This window comes from Peromyscus eremicus, chromosome 10, assembly GCF_949786415.1.
Source record: "Peromyscus eremicus chromosome 10, PerEre_H2_v1, whole genome shotgun sequence".
Lineage (NCBI taxonomy): Eukaryota > Metazoa > Chordata > Mammalia > Rodentia > Cricetidae > Peromyscus > Peromyscus eremicus.
This window is the reverse complement of record NC_081426.1, coordinates 25,449,573-25,462,284: the sequence shown is the minus strand read 5'-3', so window position 1 is coordinate 25,462,284 and position 12,712 is coordinate 25,449,573. Positions and strand designations below refer to the sequence as shown.

The 12,712-nt window shown below is 39.5% G+C and overlaps 1 protein-coding gene and 1 non-coding gene across 5 annotated transcripts in view; both read right to left on the bottom strand.

The window, feature by feature from the left end:
- Mtmr3 (myotubularin related protein 3) overlaps positions 1-12,712 on the bottom strand; it is a 134,326-nt gene that overhangs the window by 117,134 nt on the left and 4,480 nt on the right. The window lies entirely within an intron of this gene.
- Positions 202-366, bottom strand: LOC131921326 (U1 spliceosomal RNA). Its single transcript, XR_009381952.1, has one exon. It is a non-coding gene; the product is annotated as a U1 spliceosomal RNA (small nuclear RNA).

Genomic DNA, 12,712 nt, shown 5'->3' with positions numbered 1-12,712 from the left:
ACAGGGTTTCTCTGTGTAGCTTTGCGCCTTTCCTGCGACTCACTTGGTAGCCCAGGCTGGCCTCAAACTCACAGAGAGCCGCCTGCCTCTGCCTCCCGAGTGCTGGGATTAAAGGCGTGCGCCACCACCGCCCGGCCCAAGAACAAGTGTTCTTAATCACTGAACCTTCTCTCTAGCCACAATGAATTTTTTTTTTTTTTCCAGGGGAGAGCGCGAACGCAGTCCCCCCACTACCACAAATTATGCAGTCGAGTTTCCCGCATTTGGGGAAATCGCAGGGGTCAGCACATCCGGAGTGCAATGGATAAGCCTCGCCCTGGGAAAACCACCTTCGTGATCATGGTATCTCCCCTGCCAGGTAATTTTTTAAAGGCCACTGTCAAAGCACTACATATAGAAAAGGCTGCAAAAACACAGATGAAGGGAAACTAAGAATTTCTTTTTTTTCTTCCCCCCCAAAGCAATGACCAGGTCCAGATCACAGGAAAGACGGCATTCTATATTTGCAAATTAGAACCGCCCCCCCCCCAAAAAAAAGGTAATAGATTTCTTAAGTAAAGCAAAGCACTTGTAACTTTTGAGAAGCACACTCTGGGAAAAACAGTTGAAAACTTTTTACACCTAAACAGTATGCTTGAAATACAGCAAATAGCTAAACACAACCCTCCATCTTATTTATAGCAAAATACTATCATGTTTAATACTTTTTTTTTAGGATTAGCACATTTTACTGAGAAGTAGAAAGTTCTGCCATAATCAAATGGGTCAATCTAAATATACTCAGGCTTATTTCTGAAAACTACTTTGAGATAATTTAGTTGTTTTCTTATCTGTGAGATCTTTGAACATAAAAACTGGCACACTTCTACACTTTCCATTCAAGTTAGCAATAAAAACACTTTGTTAGTGATTATAAAAGTTTATTTAGTTGGCCACCAAAAACCAATTATGGCTATGAATCAAATTTAGAAATGGAAGTGCAATCACTCCAACCCACAAAACCATCATAGTTAGTATCGATTTCCCAGTACTAAAGCAAGCTCATTTTCCAACCGTTCTTACTCCTACATGTGCAATGTGAATAGGCAAAGAGTCTGTCCCTCAAAACTGAACTGTTACTGGTCTTGCTTTGGTTTCTTCCAGTCTGTTTAATTAGGAGACAGTGGCTACAGTGTCCGGCATGAACATGATACTTGTGCTTACTACTGAGCTAAGTATATTCCTTTAGCTCTAGAAAACTGATCTGCATTGAGCTTCTTGAGTTAACCCTTAGTTACCATAAGGCTATTCTCATTCAGGCCAAGAAAAAGGAAAAAGCACTTCAGTGCCACAATAGCTATCACCATTATGAATCTTCAATTTACTGCCCACCCCAAAAATATTAAATTGCTAGCAAAATTATACATATTTATACACACACACACACACATATTTTTTCTTTTAAACCGGATACTAGTGCATACTACTCTGAAAGGACCTTGCTATGTAGAGCACTACTCCCAGGAGGTACAAGCAAGACCTCACCTTGATTTCTTGGCTGCCTTTTGCTGATGTAATCACAGTACTAAGCTTTGAGATAGAACCCTGGGATAGCTCATTCCCTTCACAGTGTCTACCATTACTCCTTAGTGAGTCAGCTTCTGGACTATTGCCAACGTGCCTTCTACTGGATTTAGTATGAAAACGTATTTTTGTAGAGTAGGAACAGTGACTAAAATAACACATTTCAAGACACCCTCATGTACTTACCAAGACATATCAAAGCCACTCAACTGTATGAGTAACATACAACCTCCCCCCATACAGAGATAAAAAAAAAATTTGAAAGAAAAAAAAAGATAAGTAATACAAAGAATATCCAAAACTGTCCTGTAAATTTTTCTGATAATTTCTTTGAGTAGATTTTATGCAAATAAGCACATTTAAATTTGTATAACCCTCAGCCAGCGGTGGTGGCGCACATCTTTAATCCCAGCACTTGGGAGACAGAGCCAGGCAGATCTTTGTGAGTTCGAGGCCAGCCTGGTCTACAGAGTGAGATCCTGGAAAAGCACAAAGCTACACAGAGAAACCCTGTCTCAAAGGAAAAAAAAAAAATTGTATAACCCTGAAGATAGAAAAGTCATATTAACTTTTCCTATCAGGCAAGAATATCACTGAAGTGGGGAAACATATACTCTCCTGTACCCTATAAGAGAATAATATTAATTTTAAAGGGAAGGAAAAAAAAAACAGTAATTCTTAAAGAACGTAAAATAAAATAAATATTGAGCCAGGCATAGTGGTACACACCTTGATCTCTGAGTTAGCAGCCAGTGTTGTCTACAAAGCGAGTTCTGGACAGCCAGGGCTACAGAGAGAAATCCTACCTCAAAAAATAAAGTAAAATAAAAAATACTGAGATGGGCAGATAGATAGACAAACGGACAGATAGACTGACAGACAGGAAGAAACTAGTTCCACAGAGAAAAATTTAGACAGCTCCTTATTCTGAATACAATAATGAATCATTAAGGCTTTAGGGATAAACAAAATGAAGATAAATATTTGCATGTTCTCTTCAGAAGATAACAAATTTTTCCTATAAATTTTAAAAACTAGTGCCAGGCATGGTGGCATACGCCTTTAATTCCAGCACTCAAGAAACAAAGGGCAGATGGATCTCTTTGAGTTTGAGGCCAGCCTGGTCTATAGAGTAAGTTCTAGGACAGTCAGGGCTGTTAGACAGAAAAATGCTGTCTCAAAAGAAAAACAAAAATAAATAGTACTAAAAAAAAAAAAACCACACAGATATCCAAGTCTTAGTAGTTTTAGAGGAAAACTACTTTAGTTAAGAATGGAATAAGAGCTAGGCATGGTGGCTCCCACTTTTGATCCTCAGAATTCAGGAGGCAGAGGCAGGTAGATCTCTTGAGTTTTAGGCTAGTCTGGTTTACACAAATTCCACACCAGCCAAGGATATCAGTGAGTTCTTGTCTTTAAAAACTAAAAAGGAGGGTTGGGGATTTAGCTCAGTGGTAGCTAGGCAAGCGCAAGGCCCTGGGTTCGATCCTCAGCTCAAAAAAAAAAAAAAAAAAAAAAAAAAAAAAAGGAATAAAATGTTAATGTAATTCTCCCAGAGTTATGATGGTCAAATCACGAGGCTCCTCTCCCAATTCTGACTCACATAATTAAAACTTTTTTTTTTTTTCATTTAAAAAAAAAAAAACTTCAAAGCCAGGGTGGTGGTGGTACATGCCTTTAATCCCAGCACTCAGGAGGCAGAGGCAAGTGGATGTCTCTGAGTTCCAGGCCAGCCTGGTCTACATAGTGAGTTCCAAGATGGCCAGGACTACACAGAGAAACCCAATCTCAAAAAATAAAAAATGAATGAATGAATGAATGAATAAATAAACAGAATTTTTTAGGGAGCCTTCAAGAGGCTGGAGAGATGGACCAGTGGTTGTAGATGAATGGTCTTGTTAAATAAGAAACACAGAGTCAATGCAGAGATGAAAGCCTAAGAGGTCAGAGCTAAAAAACCTTACCCTTCACTGCTGCTGTTGTCCTCTTCAGCAAGAGAGCTACTTCCTGTCTGTCCTTTTTATAGACTTTCTATTCTGCCTTCTCATTGGTTGTAAACCCAACCACATGACCTCCTCGTCACTGCCTACCTGTACAGACCTCCAGGTCTTCTATGGTTGGTATTGAGATTAAAGGCGTGTGTCTCCATGCTGGCTGTATCCTTGACCACACAGAGATCCGCCTAGCTCTGCCTCCCAAGAGCTGGGATTAAAGGCGTGTACGCCCAGTTTCTGCTATGCCTTGCTACTATTAGCCCCAGGCAACTTTATTTATTAACATACAAATAAAATCACATTTCAGTGCAATTAAAATATCACCATAAGTGGTTAAGAGACTGGCTGCTCTTGCAGAGGACCTAAATTCAGTTCCCAGCATCCACACAGTGGTTCACAATTCTAGGGGATTCGATGCCTTCTCCTGGCCTCCATGGGCACCAAACATGCACATGGTGCACACACATACATTTGGGCAAAACACTGATACACTTACAATAAATCTAAAACAAACTGAAAAAAAAAACTTAAAAAATTATTTTAGGACCTTAGATTTGCCTAAATATTCTCAAGCACTTTCATTGAATTAGGTAGTAAAGCAAAATGGTTAAGATCTCAGATTCAAGAACTTAACCTAACTAAGCCAATTACCCCATTTTTCCCTATTTCCTCTTCAGTAAAATTAGAATAATTGTAACTACCTCTACATAGACACATATGTACACACTCACATGCTCGAACACAAGCACACATACTGAAATCCCAGCTACTTATGAGGATGAAATAAGATTACTTGAGCCTAGGAGTTCAATCCTAGACAATCAAAATAATAAATAAATGTTAATCGCTTAGATCAGTGCTTGGTATGCTTAAGTAAACCTCATAGGTATTACACTAAAATAAATGAATGATATCAGTAATTATTAGCTGTGAGGCCTTGGACAATCATTTTACTGTAAACTACAATCCTGTTCTGTTAAGTATACTCAATGGACCAAATAAAAATCTATCTAGAAATACTATTAAAAAATCCTAACCATGGGCTGGAGATATGGCTCAGAGGTTAAGAGCACTGGCTGCTCTTCCAGAGGTCCTGAGTTCAATTCCCCGCACCCACATGGTGGCTCAAACCCATCTGTAATGAGATCTGGCACCTACTTCTGTATACATAATAAATAAATAAATCTTTAAAAAAAAAATCCTAACCGGCCAGTGGTGGAGTATGCCTTTAATCCCAGCACTCAGCAGGCAGAGCAAGGTGGATCTCTGTGAGTTCAAGGACAGCCAGGTCTTCAGAGCAAGTGCCAGGACAGCCAAGGCAACAGAGAAACACTCTCGATAAAACAAACAAACAAGATCCTGTAATTTTATCTAATCACTTTACAAAAGAAGGTTTAAATATTACCCCTGCTGTGTAGAAAAACCAGAGGTCCAAATAATTTATATGATTTGCCCAAAGAAATAGTAATGTGAAGGCATAGCCAAGAAAAGAAACTGGTAGTTTTAAGATCCTCTAAAATTTGATTCTTAGGACTGAAGATGTAACCTAGTAGGAGACTGCTTACCTGCCATGGCCAAAGCTGTTGGCTTAAAAGGGGAAACCTGTGCTCTTTTGCAATGAAGCCTAGTAGTAGTGTTGTAACCCTGAAATAGCAAGCATGCATAGAATAAATAAGGCCCCGAGTAAGGCCCTGCAATCCAAGCTACTCACTGAGGATGAAGCAAAATTGCTTGAGCCCACACATGCCTCTAATCCCAGGGAGGTGAAGGCAGGAAAATCAGAAGTTCAAGATCATTCTCTGCCACATGGAGAGAGCTCTAGGCCAAGCCTGAATTACGTGACACTCTATCTCAAAAATAGTCGAATGAATGGCTAGATGGGAAGGATGGGATGGATAGGATGGATAGGATGGATGGATGGGTGCTCCCTACCATTTGACAAGAGCTTTATCCTGAGTAACAGGTATTTAAACTTTTGGTAGTGTGAAAATGAGGAAAGAAAAAAGTAGTCTAGTCAGCCAGTCTTGGGCTCAAGAAAGCATGTAGGTGAAGAAAGGTACTCAAGCATGCTGAGGAATTGGAGAGTAGTTATGTATGTCCCAGTACAGAGTTAAAATATTGTCAATAGCCATTCACAAGTTTGAATTAAACTTTAGAACTAAATCCTTCAAACCATAAGATGGCTTTAAACAAATACTACATTTTAAAAAAGAGAGAGAGGGTGAGAGGAGGGAAGAGGGGAATCTGTGATTGGTATGTAAAATGAGTAATAAAACCTCTTAATAAATAAATAAATAGATAGATAGATAGATAGATAGATAGATAGATAGATAGATAGATAGAGTCGGGCAGTGGTGGCACACGCCTTTAATCCAGGCACTGAGAGGCAGAGACAGGCGGATCTCTGTGAGTTTGAGGCGGATCTCTGTGAGTTAGAGAGAGAGAGAGAGAGAGAGAGAGAGAGAGAGAGAGAGAGAGAGAGAGAGAGAGCGCAAAGCCCAGTGTGTTATCACATGCCTTGAATTCCAGTACTTGAGAGGTAGAGACAGGCAGATTCCTGAGTTCAAGGCCAGCCTGGTCTAAAGAGTGAGTGTCAGGATAGCAAGGGCTACACATAGAAACCCTGTCTCCAAAAAGCAAAAACTGGCATACAGCCTAAGTATCACTCAATGATTCTTATAAACTCAACAAAACTATAACATCAACAACCCAGATCATAACTCAGAATATTTCCAGCACACTTCTTTTTTCTCCTCAAAGCCAAAGATAATGATTATTCTGACTTCTGGTATCTTTCAATTGTGTGTTTGATTTTTTTTTTTTTTGCTGTTATTTGGTTTTTTGTTTTTAATTAATTTACTTTATGTGTGTAAGTGTTTTACCTGTGTATATGTGTACCACATGCATGCCTAGTGTCATGAAGGTCAGAAGATGGCATGAGATCACCTGGAACTGGAGTTTTATGGATGATTAGGAAAGACCACATGGGTGCTGGGAACTGATACAGGGTCTTCTACAAGAGCAACAAGTGCTCTAAAATGCTGAGCCAGTGCTCCAGATCTCTATTTTTTAAACTTTATAGTAATGCAGTCACAAGAGTATGTTCTTTCATATATGCTTTAATTATCCTTCTTGCAAGTAAAATATATTCAAGTCAGATGTAAGAAAAAAAGTCCTATTAACACTATCCAAAATCAAATTCATCAAATCACCCAGGAAGCAGAGACAGGCAGACCTCTGAGTTCAAGGCCAGTGATTTGGGGGAGGGAGAGAGAACACAACACAGATTTAAACCATAAATCATTTTCAAAGCAAACTACTTCTCAAGCAATGAAGTCTAAAATATCAGTGTATTTAAAGGTAAATACTGGGCAGTGTGACCACATACTCCTGGTTGATGATTTCGGTGGAACCTTCACTATGGGTTTCATTGGGGGTGGAATCCTCCAGCTATTAAAGGTTTTCGAAGTGCCTCTGATGGAATTAACACCAGTTCAGAGGTATTATCAAAGCTGTGAGGATCTAAACACCCTGATTGGAAGTTAGCTTTGCAGTGTGTGGGGACTGTCTTCCACCATTGACTGCTACCTGACACTGCTTTTGGGGCAGAGACCCCTGGAACTTCATCACCAGGTTAAGAGCACATATTGTTCTTCCTGAGGACCAGAGTTCAATTCCCAAAACTCACCTCAAGTGGCTCACAACCATCTGAAACTCTCATTTAAAGAAATCCAATACAAGCTGGGCAATGGTGGTGCATGCTTTTAATTCCAGCACTTGGAAGGCAGAGGCAGGTAGAGCTGAGTCTACAGAGGGAGTTCCAGGACAGCCATGGCTACACAGAGAAACCCTGTCTCAAAGAAAAGAGAGAGAGAAGAGAAAGGAGAGAGAGAAAGAGAGAGAGAGAGAGAGATCGATCCAATACTTCTGACCTCAGACACCTAAATTTATTGTACATAACCACACACAGACACCTAAATTTATTGTACATGACCACACACAGACATATACACGTGATTAAAAATAAAATAAACCTTTTAAATTATTTAAAGTAATTAAAGCTAGTTCTTTGGTTGAACTAGTCAAATTTTAAGTGCTCAACAGATACTAGATAGGGCAAAGCATGTTACTTACATACTTAGTAAAAATACTATGAGAGCCGGGTGGTGGTGGCGCACACCTTTAATCCCAGCACTCAGGCAGGGGCAGGCAGATCTCTGTGAGTCCAAGGCAAGCCTGGTCTACAGAGCGAGTTCCAGGACAGGCTCCAAAGCTACACAGAGAAATCCTGTGTTGAGGAAAAAAAAAAAAAAAAAAACTTTGAGAGGTAAAGGGATACCTGAAAAGTTTCTCTACACATTACATAAAAGAATAATCTGGACTGGCAAAATGGCTCAGCAGGTAAAAGTGCTTCCCATGCAAGCCTGACATTACCTGAGCTTGATCCCAGGAACCCAAGGTTCAAGTCCCAAAGCTGTCCTCTGACCTCCACATGTATGCCATGGCATACTCACACTCATATACAAATACATAATAATAAATAAAATCATAAATGTTTTTAAAAGAACTATCTAATTTATTTACATGTGAGTAGGTAATTATGTGCTGGTCAGGCGTGATGACATATGGCTATAATCCCCAATACCTGGGAGGTTGAGGCAGGATCAGGCTGTCTCCAAAATAAAGTTGAGAGTTTAAACAGCCCATGAATACTTACATTTATTCTGTACCAAGTAGTGTAGGGAGTAGAGGTGCAAACAGCTGCCAGTGCTTACTGCAGAGTTTTCCCTCTATTTCTACACCTGATATCAAACCCTCTAAGTTACAACAGCTCCAATAAACAATGGTCTCAAATCCTTGTGAAGATCTAAGAAAGAACCTTCTTTTTTGTTTGTTTGGTTTGTTTTGTTTTCGAGACAGGGTCTCTCTGTGTAGCTCTGGCTGTCCAGGAACTTGCTCTGTAGACCAGGCTGGCCTCGAACTCACAGAGATCTGCCTGCCTCTGCTTCCTGAGTGCTGGGATTAAAGATGTGCACAACCACCACCTACCTAGAAAGGATCTTCTAATCATACTGAATAAGGAAAAAAAAAAAGATATCTGATATGTGTCCAAGGCACCTTGTACAAAGGAATCACCTTCAACATTAAGTATTTTGTTTCTTTTAGCTGGCAAAAAGAAAACCACAAGTTGCTTAATTATAATCTCTTTTCACAATCTCTAAAATTTTAATATCTTTCTTTGACCAATGACCCATACAAAACAAGAAATAAGTTCCCTAAACTGCAGAAGGGGGGGGGGACTTTATTTTTTCCATTTCCTGACTTCTAACTTATAGGTAAAGTTAAAAAAAAAAAAACTTCTGAATTTTAAGTTATGGACAGGCAGGCATGGAGGCATGTCAAGTGCTTCCCCATCCCCCACCCCCCAGACAGGGTTTCTCTGTGTTGCTCTGGCTATGCTGGAACTCGCTCTGTAGACCAGACTGGCCTTGAACTCACAGAGATCCACCTACCTCTGCCTCCCAAGTGCTGGAACTAAAGGCATGCACCACCACTGCCCGGCATGAGATATGTGCTTCTAATCCTAGCATTTAAGGAAAATAGGCAAGAGAATCTCAAGTTCAAGGCCAGCCTAGGCTGCAGAGTGAGATCCAAGTCAGCCTGAGAAACTTAGTCTCAGAATAAAAAGCAATGAGCAGGCTGAGGATACACCTCAGGGTCAGAGTGCTTGCCTAGATGAATAAATAAGGCCCTGGGTTCAATTCCCAGGCCAAAAACAAAGAGGAGGAGTCATCACCATCACAACCCAACAAAGTGTTTTTAAAATGGTACAGACCAGGTCCTTCCAAATGGAGAGTTAAAAACAACAGGTTACTTGTGGTACTTTGCAAGTAAAAGAAGGCAAACAGCAATTACACTGCTTCACTCAAGTCTCCAAAAACCGAACTCAAAAGAACAAGGATGTGTTATACTGGAAGAACTGCTTTCCACAAACCATATACTCTACACAGTATCAATTCTTCTGGGAGAAGTAGACTGTTTATACTGTTTCCTGTCATATGATTTCTTTGTTTTTTAATTCAATTAGTCAACAATCACAAAAAGTATCAAGTTGATGATTTAGGTATATATTGCCCTTATATTACAAATAGGGCTCTCTCTGGATGTGGTGGCTCAAGCCTTTAATCCTATCACTGGGGAGGCAGAGACAGGCAGTAAATTCAAGGCCAACTTGGTCTACAAAGCAAGTTCCAGGACAGCTAAGACTTAAACAAACAAACCTGTCTTAAAAAGAAAAAAGAAGAAGAAGAAGAAGAAGAAGAAGAAGAAGAAGAAGAAGAAGAAGAAAAGGGAAAAGAAACAAAACAAGACTCTCAATTGCCTCAATTGCATAGGGCACTTTATAAAGATTATCATAATTCAACTAAACAGAACCATTTGTAAAACTGGAGAAATGCCCACTGAGAGGCACAGGCAGGTGGATCTCTGTGAGCTTCAACCCAAACTGATCTACACAGCAGTTCTTCCAGCCTAGCCAGTCACATGGTGAAACAGTGAAAAAAAAAAAAATAGAAAAGAGAAAAAACAATATTTCACCTTAGAAATCTTAAGCACTGACAGCCAAAGCAAAACATAATATACCCCAAGAGGAACCCAAAGATGTTCCACTAGGTGAAAGAAAAAGGGATTTAAGCTTCATTTGTACTATGATCCTTGTTCATTTTGTCTTACATTTCAAAAAACACAAACAAATATATAATTTATAAATTAAACACCAAGGTATTCAAGATTAATGCTCAAATTTTTCCACTGATGGGACAAGCAACCAAAAAGCCTAAACACTGGAGGCCTAAAGTACTGCTTTGTTATTTAACCCATTTTTACCCCTCCACAGAGTTCAACTATAGAGGTTAAGTCTTTGTGCTGAAAAAAGAACAGAGAAACTAATCCACTTTCATCTTACAATTACAAGCTATAGGTGGTTAAATTGCTAGTATAAATATATGAAAATAGGTCCCAACATGTTGATGGAAAATTAAGATATCCATCCTATCAATATGATACCTTCATTATATCCAAATTTTAAAACACCTCCATTTCAAGGGATGGAGGTTCTAAGCATTGTTCAAGGCTCTTCATTCAATAGCCAGGAAAGAAGCAACAACAAAAAAGCAACCCTTTGACCTGATAAGCAAATTTACAAGATTAAGAAAATAGCATAACTGCAGAAAAATGTCCAAACAAGTTCATCACAGCACTGTTTAAAAAAAAAATTACAGCAATGTAAATTAACAAAAAATTGTTGTAATTTAGAATACTAAATATCCATTATGAGAATATAAATTTCACATGGAAAGCTTTTCTTGTAAGTATTCCAATAGATAATGTATAATCAAAGAGCTATAATTCAAGTTGGATAGACCATCTCTACTTTTATGTATTCTCCTGGGAGGGTTGGCTGGTTTAGCATTGGGTTGGTTGCCTGGGTTTGGGAATGTGTTTTGTTTGTTTGTTGACTTTTTCAGACAGAATCTCCTGTAGCCCAATCTGGCTTCAAACTCACTATGTGGATAAGGTTAGCAACCAATCCTCTTGCATCCACCTCCTTCCCAAGTGCTGAGATTACTTATGTGCACCACCACATCCAGAATCGTGTGTGTGTGTGTGTGTGTGTGTGTGTGTGTGTGTGTGTGTGTATGAATGACATGAAAACATGAAACCAGATGAGGTGGGAGAAAGAAGGCCACCATAAGAAGGGGGGAACAAAGGGCAAATGAATTTACATGCAAAGTACAGTGTTATACATGAATGAAATTATTTTTACACTAAGACAGACGTTTTTAAAGAAATTAGGACCAACAAGAGGGTTCAGCAGATAAAGACGCCTGCTGTCACCAAGAGTGACAACCTTAGTTGATCTCTGGGACAAACAAGGTAGAGAGAACTGACTTCCACAAGTTGTCCTGACCTCTGCATACACGCTGTAGCATCTCAAGTGGCCACCTACACCCACACCTGCACGTAATTTAAAAAATTTAAACCTAAAAAGCAAGTTACAAGGCTAAGGAGATAGCTCAACAGGTAAAGTGCTTGCCACACAGTCATGAGGCTCTAAGTTCAATCCCCAGAAACCACCTAAAACTCTATGTGTTGGTGGTACATGCTTATAATCCCAGCATTGGTGAGGAGACATAAACAGGCAGATCTTTGGAACTGGAAGGTCAGCTAGCTGGCCAGCTTAGAAAGACCCAAATACAAAGCACCAGGGCCCATTGAGAGACTGTCTCAAAATACAAGATGGGCAATTCTCAAAGACTGACACTCAAAGTTAATGTCTAGCCTCTGCTCAAATGCACATACACACATATATACCTACATATATCTATGCAGCCCTGGCTGGTCTGGAGCTCAATTATGTAGATCAGGCTGCCCTCAAACTCAAAGAGCCTCATGCCTCTGCCTCCAGAGGGATGGGATTAAAGTGCTGGGATTAAAGGTGTACAATATACCAAATATGAATTTAGATAATAATAATAATAATAATAAACAGTTCTCAAACCAACAGTTTTACCATTAACAATGTACTAACTTATCTTTTTAATGCTTTTTTAAATAACCACACTGATTTCATTACCTTGTAATATGCCACTCAATATTTAGAAAACACAGTTCTGGGGCTGGAGAAATTGCAGAGGACCTGGGTTTGGTTCCCAGAAGCCACATGGAGGCTCATAATCATCTGTAACTCTCCAGCTCCAGGGGATCTGACATCTCTCTGACCTCCACATACATGGTATACACACATATACATAAAATTAAAAAAAAAAAAAAGAACAAAAACACAGTGCTAAAACTTTACACAGAATATGCTAAGCTCTTTGCTCCAACCACTTTCCACCACAGCTCCAAAATAAGAAAACAGAACAAATATAGAAAGTCTATTCTGTGTGATCCTTATAGGCATTTGAATTGATGGGCTTTACTCCAGTTCCAGTAGCAAGGCCCAACCAGGGCTCACTCTGCAAGGTGAGATCCACTCTTCTGGAGCTCCTGCAACACTATTAACAGATATGAGTGCTGAAAAGTTCCTCCACTTCTGGCGCCTTATCAGTGGCATTGGGAAATTCTGCATTTAACAACATGCATCTGGTTTA